Below are 15183 nucleotides of genomic sequence, written 5' to 3'. Positions count from 1 at the left end.
TTGGAATGGTCGAAATTTTTTTTTCCCTTTGGGGGGTGTTTTGGGAAAGGGGTGATGCCCTTAATACATGGTCTTACATTTGGATATCGAATTCGTATTCTACTCCCAAATACCTTTATTTGAGCCTCATATTGCGATGGTCACTAAAAAATTCCTGTTTGTGGGGTATTTTGGGAAAGGGGTAGACCCCCCGAAAATTGGTCTCGAAAATGGGTATCAATTCTTGCTCTACCCTCCAATACCTTTCATTTAGGCTCCACATTGACATGGTCGGTAAATATGCCCGATTAAGGGGTGTTTTGGGGATTGGGGTGGTCGCCCAAACACTAAACCCGGAAAATATATCAGCAACGTGCTCTATTCTCATATATTTACATATCATTTATTTGAACACCATATTGTCATTGGCCTCAAAATTGGATATCAAATTCGTTTTCAAAGCTCATTTAAACTTCTTATTGCAAAAGTCAGCAAATATGTCCGGTTTGGGGTATTGGCCCTAAAAACTATTAATATTGGGTTGCCCAAAAAGTAATTGCGGATTTTTCATATAGTCGGCGTTGACAAATTTTGGTCCCATATTTGGATATCAGATTTTAATTCTACACTCAAATGCCTTTTATTTAAGCCCCATATTCCCATGGTCAATAAATAATGGGGGATGTTTTGGGGAAGGGTTGGGCCCCCAGAAATGTGGTCCCACATTTGGATATCAGATTCGTATTCTACTCGCAAATACCTTTTATTTGAGTCCCAATTTGCCATGGTCGGTAAATATGTCCGATTTTGGGGTGTTTTGGGGGTTGGGGTGGTAACCCTAGCACTTGGTCCGAGATTTCGATATAAGATACGTTTTCTTATCCTAAATACCTTCCATTTGAGTCCCACATTATCATGATTGGTGTAAAAATATGTTTGGTAGGTTTTAGGGTTTTGTCATTCCGTTTGCAACACATCGATATATCCATTTCCGACCCTATAAAGTATATATATATATATATATATATATATTCTTGATCAGCGTAAAAATCTAAGACGATCTAGCCATGTCCGTCCGTCTGTCTGTTGAAATCACGCTACAGTCTTTAAAAATAGAGATATTGAGCTGAAATTTTGCACAGGTTCTTTTTTTGTCCATAAGCAGGTTAAGTTCGAAGATGGGCTATATCGGACTATATCTTCATATAGCCCCCATATAGACCGATCCGCCGATTTAAGGTCTTTGGCCCATAAAAGCCACATTTATTGTCCGATTTTGCTGAAATTTAAGACAGTGAGTTGCCTTTGACCCTTCGACATCTTCTGTTAATATGGCTCAGATCGGTTCAGATTTGGATATAGCTGTCATATAGACCGATCCTCCAATATAGGGTCTTAGGCCCATAAAAGCCACATTTATTATCCGATTTTGCTAAAATTTGGGACAGTGAGTTGTCTTAGACCCTTCGACATCTTCCTTCAATATGGCTCAGATCGGTTCAGATTTGGATATAGCTGCCATGTATACCGATCCTCCAATTTAGAGTCTTTAACCCATTAAAGCCACATTTATTATCCGATTTTGCTTAAATTTGAGACAGTGAGTTGTCTTAGACCCTTCGACATCTTCTTTCAATATGGCTCAGATCGGTTCAGATTTGGATATAGCTGCCATATAGACCGATCCTCCAATTTAGGGTCTTAGGCCCATAAAAGCCACATTTATTATCCGATTTTGCTTAAATTTGAGACAGTGAGTTGTCTTAGACCCTTCGACATCTTCCTTCAATATGGCTCAGATCGGTCCAGATTTGGATATAGCTGCCATATAGACCGATCCTCCAATTAAGGGTCTTAGGCCCATAAAAGCCACATTTATTATCCGATTTTGCGGAAATTTGGGACACTGCGTTGTGTTAGGCCCTTCAATATTCTCCGTCAATTTGGCTTAGATCGGTCCAGATTTGGATATAGCTGCCATATAGACCGATCTCTCGGTTTTAGGTTTTGGAGCCATAAAAAACGCATTTATTGTCCGATGTTGCCGAAATTTGGAACAAAGAGTTATGTTAAGCCCCTCCACATATTTCTGCAATTTGGTTTAGATCGATCAAGATTTGCATATAGCTGCCATATAGACCGATCTCTCTATTTAAAGTCTTGGCCCCATAAAAGGCACATTTTTACTCCGATTGCACTGAAATTTGACACACTGGTTTATATTATGCTTTTCGACATCCGTGTCGTATATAGTTCAGATCGGTTTATTTTTAGATATAACTTCTAAAAAGACCAATATTTTGTTATATACAATTGAACAATAACTTTTACTTATTAGTAGTTGGTTTAAATCGGAACATATATTGATATAGCTGCTATGGGACATAAGGTATGCAATTTTCACCGAATTTTGATGAAAGGTGGTTTACATATATACCCGAGGTGGTGGGTAACCAAAGTTCGGCCCGGCCGAACTTAACGCCTTTTTACTTGTTGTATATAAGATGAGAGCAATATCTAAATCTGAACCGATTTCTATGAAATTCTCCATTAATATCGAGAGTCATAAAAAAATCCCTCCTACCAAATTTCAAAAGAATCGGCTAACAAATGACCATTTTATTGCATTATTACAGCAAATCAGACGAATATATATATGGGAGCTATATCCAAATCTGAATCTATTTCAAGCAAACTTCTCACATATTGTGGTAGTCGTCGAGGAAGGCGTTGTACAAAATTTTTGGAAAAATTGGTCAATAAATGCGCTTGCAATGGGTCTAGGGGTTAAAATCGGGCTATATATATATATATATATATAAGAGCTACATCTAAATCTGAACCGATTTCTATAAAATTCACCAATAATGTCGATAGTCTTAAAAAAATCCTTCCTGGAAAATTTCGAGAGAATCGGTTAACAAATGACCTTTTTATTGCATTATTACAGCAAATCGGACGAACATATATATGGGAGCTATATCCAAATCTGAATCGATTTCATGCAAACTTCTCACATATTGCGGTAGTCGTCGAGGAAGGCGTTGTACAAAATTTTTGGAAAGATTGGTCAATAAATGCGCTTGCGATGGGTCTAGGGGTGAAAATCGGGCTATATATATATATATATATATATATATATATATATATATATATATATGAGAGCTATATCTTAATCTGAACCGATTTCTATGAAATTCACCAGTAATGCCAAAAGTGATTAGAAAATCTCTCCTGCCAAATTTCGAGAGAATCGGTTAACAAATGACTATTTTATTGCATTATTACAGCAAATCGGACGAACATATATATGGAAGCTATATCCAAATCTGAAACGATTTTTTCCAATTTTAATAGGCTCCGTCTCTAGGCCGAAAAACATGCCTGTACCCAATTTGAAGACGATCGGATGAAAATTGCGACCTGTAGTTTGTACATATGGACAGATGGACAGACAGATGGACGGACAGACAGACAGTCGGACATGGCTAAATCGAATCAGAAAGTGATTCTGTATCAATCGTTATACTTATCAATGGGTCTATCTCTCTTCCTTTTGGGTGTTACAAACCAATTCACTAAGTTATAATACCCTGTACCACAGTGGTGGTACAAGCTAAGATGATTACTTTGCTCTGGCTAAGAGTTTCTACTTTCCATCTTAATTTCCTTAATTCTCTATTCCACTGTTTCGACGAACAACAACTCTTTTCTGTGGAAAAGAATTCAATTAATTTTTGGTCAATTGCATATTTTAATTACATGAAAAGACTCAAATCAATCCCTTTTTGTTGTCATAGTGCCAAAGCTCCCTTTGAATTTAAATCAATGATGAACGTATTTTCGGTTCAGTTATTGACACATTTTCCATGGCATAGATTACGCAAACAAAAATAAAAAAAAAAAATGCTTTAATCGGCCTAGCCTTAAAACCGGTTTTAATTAAAGCAACTTAACGAGTGAATATACATAAAAATATTAAAACGTTTAATTGTGAGCATAATTGTCAGCGAATTCAATTAAGAAACTGACAAATAGCCCAGTGATTGAATGGGCACAAAGGAAATGAGCTTTCAGTTTCCGTCTTTGCTGAGTCTCTTGATCGTGGATTTAAACTGCGGATTTAAAATTAATTGCAAACATAGGACTTGTACAATATTGACTTGTATGCTGGGGCAATTCAACTCGATAATATTTGAACAGCAACAAAAAACCGGACAGAATTTTCGTGTGGAAAAATTATATGCTCGAAATCATTAATTTTTTTAATTGCTTCATATATCGTCAGTTAAATTATTTACGTTCTTATTGAATTAACAGCAAGCCGATATGACATTACATTTAAATGCATTATTCTTAATTTTATCACAGTGTCCTTGGCCAAAGGCTGCTGCGCTGATGATATTTACTCTGTCATCCTTTACAATATGTTAATGAAGGTTAACCGTTGCACACAGTTGATGCATATTTAAGGTTGTTTTAAATCAAAACAAGCCAGCTCATCATGCCACATAGTTGTATGGAAAATTTAAAGTAATAGTTTCTTATGGAGGTCACCACCGTAGCGCAGAGGCTAGCATGTCCGCCTATGACGCTGAACACTTGGGTTTGAATGTTGGTGAGAAATATTTGCAGCGGTTCTTGTCCCCTCCCAATGCTGGCGACATTTGTGAGGTACTGTGTCATGTAAAAACTCCTAGTCAAAGAGGTGTCCCACTGCGGCACAACGGTCGGACTCGGCTATAAAAAGAAGGCCTCTTATTATACCCATCACCGAAGGAATGGATCGAAATATCCATTTCCTACCCTGTCTTACATATAAAAATCAATTTGTGTTTGTTTGTTTGCGTGTTTGTTTGTTTGTTTGTTTGTTTGTTTGTTTGTTTGTTTTTTTTTTTTTTTTTTGTTTGTTTGTTTGTTTGTTTGTTTGTTTGTTTGTTTGTTTGTTTGTTTGTTTGTTTGTTTGTTTGTTTGTTTGTTTGTTTGTTTGTTTGTTTGTTTGTTTGTTTGTTTGTTTGTTTGTTTGTTTGTTTGTTTGTTTGTTTGTTTGTTTGTTTGTTTGTTTGTTTGTTTGTTTGTTTGTTTGTTTGTTTGTTTGTTTGTTTGTTTGTTTGTTTGTTTGTTTGTTTGTTTGTTTGTTTGTTTGTTTGTTTGTTTGTTTGTTTGTTTGTTTGTTTGTTTGTTTGTTTGTTTGTTTGTTTGTTTGTTTGTTTGTTTGTTTGTTTGTTTGTTTGTTTGTTTGTTTGTTTTTTTGTTTGTTTGTTTGTTTGTTTGTTTGTTTGTTTGTTTGTTTGTTTGTTTGTTTGTTTGTTTGTTTGTTTGTTTGTTTGTTTGTTTGTTTGTTTGTTTGTTTGTTTGTTTGTTTGTTTGTTTGTTTGTTTGTTTGTTTGTTTGTTTGTTTGTTTGTTTGTTTGTTTGTTTGTTTGTTTGTTTGTTTGTTTGTTTGTTTGTTTGTTTGTTTGTTTGTTTGTTTGTTTGTTTGTTTGTTTGTTTGTTTGTTTGTTTGTTTGTTTGTTTGTTTGTTTGTTTGTTTGTTTGTTTGTTTGTTTGTTTGTTTGTTTGTTTGTTTGTTTGTTTGTTTGTTTGTTTGTTTGTTTGTTTGTTTGTTTGTTTGTTTGTTTGTTTGTTTGTTTGTTTGTTTGTTTGTTTGTTTGTTTGTTTGTTTGTTTGTTTGTTTGTTTGTTTGTTTGTTTGTTTGTTTGTTTGTTTGTTTGTTTGTTTGTTTGTTTGTTTGTTTGTTTGTTTGTTTGTTTGTTTGTTTGTTTGTTTGTTTGTTTGTTTGTTTGTTTGTTTGTTTGTTTGTTTGTTTGTTTGTTTGTTTGTTTGTTTGTTTGTTTGTTTGTTTGTTTGTTTGTTTGTTTGTTTGTTTGTTTGTTTGTGTGTACCTTATAGACTCAGAAACGGCTGAAACGATTTTCTTCAAAATTTCACAGATGGTGCATAATGACCCCGTGGTGAAAATAGGGTACCACATTTTTTGATATCTGAAGGGGGGGGGGGGGGGGGGGCGAACCCTCCCCCTTACCCTAATTTTCAGAAACGAAAGATCTTGGAGATGGGTGGTGCGATTTAAGCGAAATTTTGTGTTCTCTCATATAGTACCCTAAAAAAAAATTTGGTATTAAATTTTCGGATGGGGTTCCTAGGGGCCCACCCCACCCTAAAACCTACCAAACATATATTTAGACCAAACACGACAATATGGGACTCAAAGAAAGGTATCGACGATAAGAAAACGTATCTGATATCCAATTGTCGGACCTCGGAGTGGCCTTATAGACACTTTTCCCGAACATTGATATCAGTCTCGTGCTTTACTTCCAAAAACCTTTCATTTGTGTCCCATATTGGTATGGTTGTAAATTTTTCCTCTTTGGGGTATGTTCTTGGGCGGCACCCCAAACACTTGATCCCACGTCTGGATACCAGACTCGTATTCTATACTCAAATACCTTTTATTTAAGCCCCATATTGCCATGGTCAGTAAATAAGACCTATTTGGGGTTTTTTTGGGAGAAGGGGTAGACCCCCCGAAACTTTGTCCCGAATTTGGACATCAGATTCGTAGTTTACTCGCAAATACCTTTCATTTGAGTCCGATATTGCCATGGTCGGTAAATATGTCCGATTAGGGGGTATTTTCGGGGTTGGCGTCGTCTCCCTAACACTTGGTTGTAGGGGCTCAAGAAGCAAAATCGGGAGATCGGTTTATATGGAAGCTGTACTAAGCTATTGATCGATTCAGGCAACATTAGGCACGTACGTTGAATGTCATGGGAGAAGCTGTTGTACAAAATTTCTGGCAAATCAGATGAGAAATGCGCACCCGTGAGGTTCAAGAAGTCAAAATCCCAGATCGGTTTATATGGCAGCTATATCAGGTTATGTACAGATTTTATTGGATTATATTGGAAGTCATAACAAAACACTTCATGCAAAATTTCAGCCAAATCGGATGAGAATTGCGCCCACTTGAGGTTCAAGAAGTCAACATCCCAGATCGGTTTATATGGCAGCTATATCAGGTTATGCACAGATCTTATATGATTATTTTGTAAGTCATAAGAAACACCTCATGCAAACTTTCAGTCAATTCGAATGAGAATTGCGCCCTCCAGCGGCTCAAGATGTCAAGATCGGTTTATATGGCAGCTATACCAGGTTCTTAACCGATGTGAAACACAGCACAGTTGTTGGAAGTGATACCAAAACACCATGTGCAAAATTTCAGTCAAATCAGACAAAAATTGCGCCCTCTACAGGGCTCAAAATGTCAAGACCCAAGATCGGTTTATATGGCAGCTATATCAGGTTATGACACGATTTTGACAATAATTAGCACAGTTGTTCGAAGTGATACGAAAACACTACTGGCGAAATTTCAGTCAAATCGGACTAGAATTGCGTCCTTTAGAAGCTGAAGAAGTCAAGATTGGCTTATATGGCACCTATATCAGGTTATGGACCGATTTTCACAATACTTAGCACAGTTGTTTGAAGTGATACCAAAATAACACGCGCAAAATATCAGTTAAATCGGACGAGAATTGCACCCTGTGGAGGTTTAAGAAGTCAAGACCCAAGATAGGTTTATATGGCAGCTATATCAAACCATGGACCAATTTGGCTCATTTACTATCCCAACCGACCTACACTAATAAGAAGTATTTGTGCAAAATTTGCTTTCGACAGACTAACGGACGGACGGACAGACGGACGGACGGTACGGACCGACGGACGGACAGACGGACGGACTGACGAACAGATGGTCAGACATACAGGCGGACAGACAGATGGACAGACAGACGGACAGACAGAGGGAACGACAGACGGACGGACAGATGGATGGACGGATAGACGGACAGACGGACGGACGGACAGACAGATGGACAGACGGACGGACAGACGAACGGACGGACAGATGGATGGATAGACGGACGGACAGACGGATGGACGGACAGATGGATGGACAGACGGACGGACGGACAGATGGATGGACAGACGGACGGACAGACGGACGGACAGACGGACGGACAGACGGACGGACAGACGGACGGACGGACAGATGGATGGACAAACGGACGGACAGACGGACGGACGGACAGACAGACAGACGGACGGACGGACAGACGGACGGAAAGACGGATGGACGGACAGATGGACAGACATACAGACGGACAGACAAATGGACAGGCAGACGGAGAGACAGACGAACAAACAGACGGACGGACAGACAGACAGACAGACGGACAGACAGACTGACGGACGGATAGACAGATGGACGGACGGACGGACGGACGGACGGACGGAAGGACGGACAGACGGACGGACGGAAGGACGGACAGACGGACGGACAGACGGACAGACAGACGTCCGGACAGACGGACGGACAGATGTCATGATGATCAAGAATAAATATACTTAGACGAACATTTCGAGGTGTTACAAACAGAATGATTGAAATATGTATACCCCCTTCCAATGGTGGAGGGTATAAAAATTAGTATTCCCCCATCCTATGGTGCGGGGTATAAAAATAAGTTTTTAAGTCCTTATTGGAAACCCCAAAAATAAGATTCGACCACAGTAAAAAGAATTTTATTAAACTTTTAACTTCTTTCATACATTGAAATATGAAAGCCAACATGCATTTGTCCCTTTAAGCTTCTTCAATAAAGATTTACCCTTCAAGTTGTGCATTGTTTACAAGATGTACCGATAAATCTTGAAATTCTGGAATTGAGTGTGCCAAACGCATTTAAAATTTATGAATTTGATCTAAATGCTCAGTTTGCCAAAAGAGAAGAAAATAGAAAACAGGAAAAAAGAAAATGAGTTTAACAAGCAACGAAAGGTTCTGGGAAATGGAGCAAAAAAATGTGGAGAAAATTTGTGGTGGCCCTTAAAAGTAAAACAAGCCAACATTTATTTTGTTCTTCATGGCCCAATAAAGTTGAGTAGTAGCAGTAGTAGTAGTAGTAGCCGAAGAGGAAATGGGATTTTGTGTATTTTCTATTACCATGACCTTTAACCCTTTAGGCTACATCTCCTTTTTGGGGTTTCTTAGGCTAGAATGGGTGTTGATGTTTCCGACAATCGAACAATTCTTGGCCCTTTTCCCTTTTTTTTTCTCTTCGCTTGTACTTCTATGCGAATGTGGGCGGCTTTTGTTGGCTTGTAATACAGTTTGTAATATGACCAATATATAAAAGTCTATGTGTGTGTGTGTGTGTGCATGTGTATGGCAATGAGAGTGTTTGTGTTGTATTACAATATAAAAACAACAAGCACAAAATTTCATGTTTTATAAGAGCACTTTCTGTATCATATGGCCTTCAAATAAATATGAACATACAGCCTTAACAGCCTTTGGGAAACAAAAACCTTAAAAAAACGAAACGAAACGAAAAAAAAACATAAAAAACTGCTGTCAAAAACATAGACCAATAAATGATTTATTTGGCCAAAGTGTTGCTGTTTCCACATCCTCCCCTCTCACATTGACCACTTTCGGCTGGAATCCCCTAGAGCTGATGATGTAAGCAGCATCTTTTTACAAAAAAAAAAAAAATTGTTTTAAGCTTAGGCTTTAATTATGACAATAACGCCCGGAACGCAGCAAAGCTAAAAACAAAAATTTGTTTTTGTTGACTGTTGCAAATTGGTTGATTTATGGCCATAAAAGGTGCTCTATTTGGTAGCCACTTAGCAATGACCTTGGAAACAGACAAAAAAGATTATGCAGCAAATTTTAAAGAAATAATGGACTGTCTTCCTTCTCCGCAGCGAGAATTGTTTATACGGAGTTTATATGTATAAAGGTAAGAAAATATACATTCTTATTATTATTATTTTGTTTTTTTTTTTTCTTTTTTTAAACAATAAATATTGTTTTCAAATAGGTATTTGATATGGCTAAAGAGTTCAGAAATGGAGGCAGCTAGGAAGACGATAACTATGTAACAGCTAAAAATTTGAAAAAAACTTGTTATCGCTTTGCAGTCCCACAATTCAACAAATTCGGCGATATGTATGGGTGCTACATCCAAATTTGAACCGATTTTGATGAAATCTAACAGATATGTTAAGATCAGTAACTATACACTGCGTGCCAAATTTTGTGCAGATCGGTCGATATTTGTTGTTACTACGGCCATGTATAAGTGTAAATCAGGCGATACATATATATGGGAGCTATATCTAAATCTGAACCGATTTGAATGAAATCTCGCACATATGTTGAAATCAGAAACAAAACAATCCGTGCCAAGTTTTGTAAAGATCGGTTGAAAATTGTAGCTACTATGGCCATTTAAGTGAAAATCGGGCGATACATATATATGGTAGCTATATCTAAATCTGAACGGATTTTGATGAAATTTTGCAGATATGTTAAAATCAGTAACAAAACAATCCATGCCAAATTTTTTGCAGATCGGTTGAAAATTTAAGCTGCTACGGTCATTTAAGTGCAAGTCGCGCGATACATATATATGGGAGCTATATCTAACTCTGAACCGATTTTGATAAAATTTTACAGATATGTTAAAATCAGTAAAAACAACAATCCATGCCAAATTTTGTGCAGATTGGTTGAAAATTTTAGCTACTACGGCCATTTAAGTGTAAATCGGGCGATAAATATATATGGGAGCTATATCTAAATCTGAACGGATTTTGATGAAATTTTGCAGGTATGTTAAAATCAGCAACAAAACAATCCATGCCAAATTTTGTGCCGATCGGTTGAAAAATGTCGCTATACGGCCATTTAAGTGAAAATCGGGCGATATATGTATATGAGAGCTATATCTAAATCTGAACCGATTTTGATGAAATTTCGCAGATATGTTAAAATCAGTAACAAAACAACTCATGTCAATTTTTGTGCAGATCGGTTGAAAATTCTAGCTACTACGGTCATTTAAGTGTAAATCGGCCGATACACATATATAGAGCTATATATAAATCTTAACCGATTTTGATAAAATTTTGCAGATACGTTAAAATCAGTAAAAACAACAATCTATGCCAAATTTTGTGCAGATTGGTTGAAAATTTTACCTACTACGGCCATTTAAGTGTAAATCGTGCGATACATATATATGGGAGCTATATCTAAATCTGGACCGATTTTGATGAAATTTTGCAGATATGTAAAAATCAGTAACAAAACAACTCATGCCAATTTTTGTGCAGATCGGTTGAAAATTCTAGCTACTACGGCCATTTAAGTGTAAATCGGGCGATACACATATATAGGAGCTATATATAAATCTTAACCGATTTTGATAAAATTTTGCAGATATGTTAAAATCAGTAAAAACAACAATCTATGCCAATTTTTGTGCAGATCGGTTGAAAATTCAAGCTACTACGACCATTTAAGTGCAAATCGGGCGATACATATATATGGGAGCTATATCTAACTCTGAACCGATTTTGATGAAATTTTGCAGATATGTTAAGATCAGTAACAAAACAATCCATGCCAAATTTTGTGCCGATCGGTTGAAAATTCTAGCTACTACGGCCATTTAAGTGTAAATCGGGCGATACATATATATGGGAGCTATATCTAAATCTGAACGGATTTTGATGAAATTTCCAAGATATGTTAAGATCAGTAACAAAACCATCCGTGTCAAATTTTGTGCAGATCGTTTGAACATTGTAGCTACTACGACCATTTAAGTGCAAATCGGGCGATACATATATATGGGAACTATATATAAATCTGAACCGATTTCTATGAAATTCAAAAGTGATGTCGAGGGTGTAGAGAAAACCCTTTCTGCTAAATTTTGAGAGAATCGGGTAACAATATATATATGGGAGCTGTGTCCAAATCTGATCCGATTTTAATACCCCCACCATGGGATGAGGGGTATACTATTGGGTTGCCCAAAAAGTATTTGCGGATTTTTCATATAGTCGGCGTTGACAAATTTTTATCACAGCTTGTGACTCTGTAATTGCATTCATTCTTCTGTCAGTTATCAGCTGTTACTTTTAGCTTGCTGTAGAAAAAAAGTGTAGAAAAAGTATATTTGATTAAAGTTCATGCTAAGTTTTATTAAAAATGCTTTTACTTTCTTTCAAAAAAATCCGCAATTACTTTTTGGGCAACTGAATAATTTCGACATTCTATTTGTAACTTCTCGAAATATTCGTCTGAGACCCCATAAAGTATATATATTCTTAATCGTCGCGACATTTTATGTCGATCTAGCCATGTCCGTCCGTCCGTCTGTCTGTCGAAAGCACGCTAACTTCCCAAAAAGAAAAGCTAGTCACTTGAAACTTTGCACAAATACTTCTTATTAGTGTAGGTCAGTTGGTATTGTAAATGGGCCATATCGGTCCATGTTTTGATATAGCTGCCATATAAACCGATCATGGGTCTTGACTTTTTGAGCCTCTAGAGTGCGCAATTCTTATCCGATTGGAATGAAATTTTGCACGACGTGTTTTGTTAGAATATCCAGCAACTGTGCCAAGTCTGGATCAAATCGGTCCATAACCTGATATAGCTACCATATAAACCGATCTTGGGTTTTGACTTCTTGAGTCTCTAAAGTGCGCAATTCTTATCGGATTTAGATGAATTTTTGCACGTTGTATTTTGTTATGATACCCAACAACTGTAGCAAGTATGGTTCAAATCGGTCCATAACCTGATATAGGTGCCATACAAACAGATCTTGGGTCTTGATTTCTTGAGCCTCTAGAGGGCGCAATTCTTATCCGATTTGAATGGATTTTTGCACGTTGTATTTTGTTATGATACCCAACAACTGTGGCAAGTATGGTTTAAATCGGTTCATAACCTGATATAGCTGCCATATAAACCGATCTGGGGTCTTGACTTCTTGAGCTTCTAGAGGGCGCAATTCCTATCCGATTTGGCTGAAATTTTGCACGACGTATTTTATTTTTACTTTCAACAACTGTGCCAAGTATGGTTCAAATCGGTTCATAACCTGATATAGCTGTCATATTAGCCGATCTGGGGACTTGACTTCTTGGACCTCTAGAGGTCGCAATTATTATCCGATTTGCCTGAAATTTTGTACGACAGATCCTCTCATGACCATCAACATACGTGTTTATTATGGTCTGAATCGGTCCATAGCCCGATACAGCTCCCATATAAATTGATCTCTCTATTTTATTTCTTAAGCCCCCAAAGGGCGCAATTCTTATTCGAATTGGCTGACATTTTGCACAGGTCTCCAACATATAATTTAATTGTGGTCCGAACCGGACCATATCTTGATATCGCTCTAATAGCGGAGCAAATCTTTTCCTATATCCTTTTTTGCCTAAGAAGAGATGCCGGGAAAAGAACTCGACAAATGCGATCCATGGTGGAGGGTATACAAGATTCGTCCCGGCCGAACTTAGCACGCTTTTACTTATTTTTATACCCACCACCGAAGGATGGGGGTATATTCATTTTGTCATTCCATTTGCAACACATCTAAATATCCATTTCCGACCCTATAAAGTATACATATTCTTGATCAGCGTAAAAATCTAAGACGATCTAGACATGTCCGTCCGTCTGTCCGTCTGTCTGTTGAAATCACGCTACAGTCTTTAAAAATAGAGATATTGAGCTGAAATTTTGCACAGATTCTTTTTTTGTCCATAAACAGATTAAGTTCGAAGATGGGCTATATCGGACTATATGTTGATATAGCTCCCATATAGACCGATCCGCCGATTTAGGGTCTTAGGCCCATAAAAGCCACATTTATTAGACGATTTTGTTGAAATTTTGGGCAGTGGGTTGTGTTAGGCCCTTCGACATCCTTCGCCCATTTGGCTCAGATCGGTCCAGATTTAGATATAGCTGCCATATAGACCGATCCTCAGATTTAGGGTCTTAGACCCATAAAAGCCACATTTATTATCTGATTGTGCTGAAATTCGGGACAGTGAGTTGTGTTAGGCCCTTTGACATCCTTCGCCAATTTGGCTCAGATCGGTCCAGATTTAGATATAGCTCCCATATAGACCGATCCGCCGATTTAGGGTCTTAGGCCCATAAAAGCCACATTTATTAGACGATTTTGTTGAAATTTTGGGCAGTGGGTTATGTTAGGCCCTTCGACATCCTTCGCCAATTTGGCTCAGATCGGTCCAGATTTAGATATAGCTCCCATATAGACCGATCCGCCGATTTAGGGTCTTAGGCCCATAAAAGCCACATTTATTAGACGATTTTGTTGAAATTTTGGGCAGTTGGTTGTGTTAGGCCCTTCGACATCCTTCGTTAAATTGGCCCAGATCGGTTCAGATTTGGATATAGCTGCCATATAGACCGATCCTCCGGTTTAGGGTCTTAGACCCACAAAAGCCATTTATTATCCGATTTTGATGAAATTCGGGACAGTGAGATGTGTTAGGCCCACCGACATCCTTCGTTAATTTGGCTCAAATCGGTCCAAATTTGGATATAGCTGCCATATAGATCGATCCTCCGATTTATGGTGTAAGGCCCATAAAAGCCACATTCATTATCCGATTTTGCTGAAATTTGGGACAGTGAGTTGTGTTAGGCTCTTTGACATCTTTCTTCAATTTGGTTCTGATCGGTTCAGATTTAGATATAGCTGCCATATAGACCGATTTGTTGATATATGATTTTGGGCTCATTTATTGTCTGATGTCGCCGAAATTTGGAACAGTGAGTTTGGTTAAGCCCCTTGACATACTTCTGCAATATCGCACAGATTGGTCCAGATTTGGATATAGCTGCCATATAGACCGATATCTTGGTTTTAGGTTTCGGGGCCATAAAAGACGCATTTATTGTCCGATCTCGCTGAAATTTGACACAGTGAGATTGGTTGGGCTCTTCGACGTCCTTCTTCCCAGATCGGTCCAGATTTGCATATAGCTGCCATATAGACCGATCTCTCGATTTAGGGTTTAGGGCCCATAAAAGAGGCAATTATTGTCCGATTTCGCCGAAATTTGGCACAGTGCTTTGTGTTAGGCTTTTCGACATGTTTATGCAACTTGGCCCAAATCGGTCCAGATTTGGATATAGCTGCCATGTAGACCGATATCTCGATTTAAAGTCTTGGCCCCATAAAAGGCGCATTTATAATCCGATTTCACTGAAATTTGACACAGTGACTTATGTTCGGCTTTTCGACATCGTGTCGTATATAGTTCAGATCGGTATGAGGT

This window comes from Stomoxys calcitrans, chromosome 1 (assembly GCF_963082655.1).
Source record: "Stomoxys calcitrans chromosome 1, idStoCalc2.1, whole genome shotgun sequence".
Lineage (NCBI taxonomy): Eukaryota > Metazoa > Arthropoda > Insecta > Diptera > Muscidae > Stomoxys > Stomoxys calcitrans.
Note: the sequence above shows the minus strand (reverse complement) of the source record.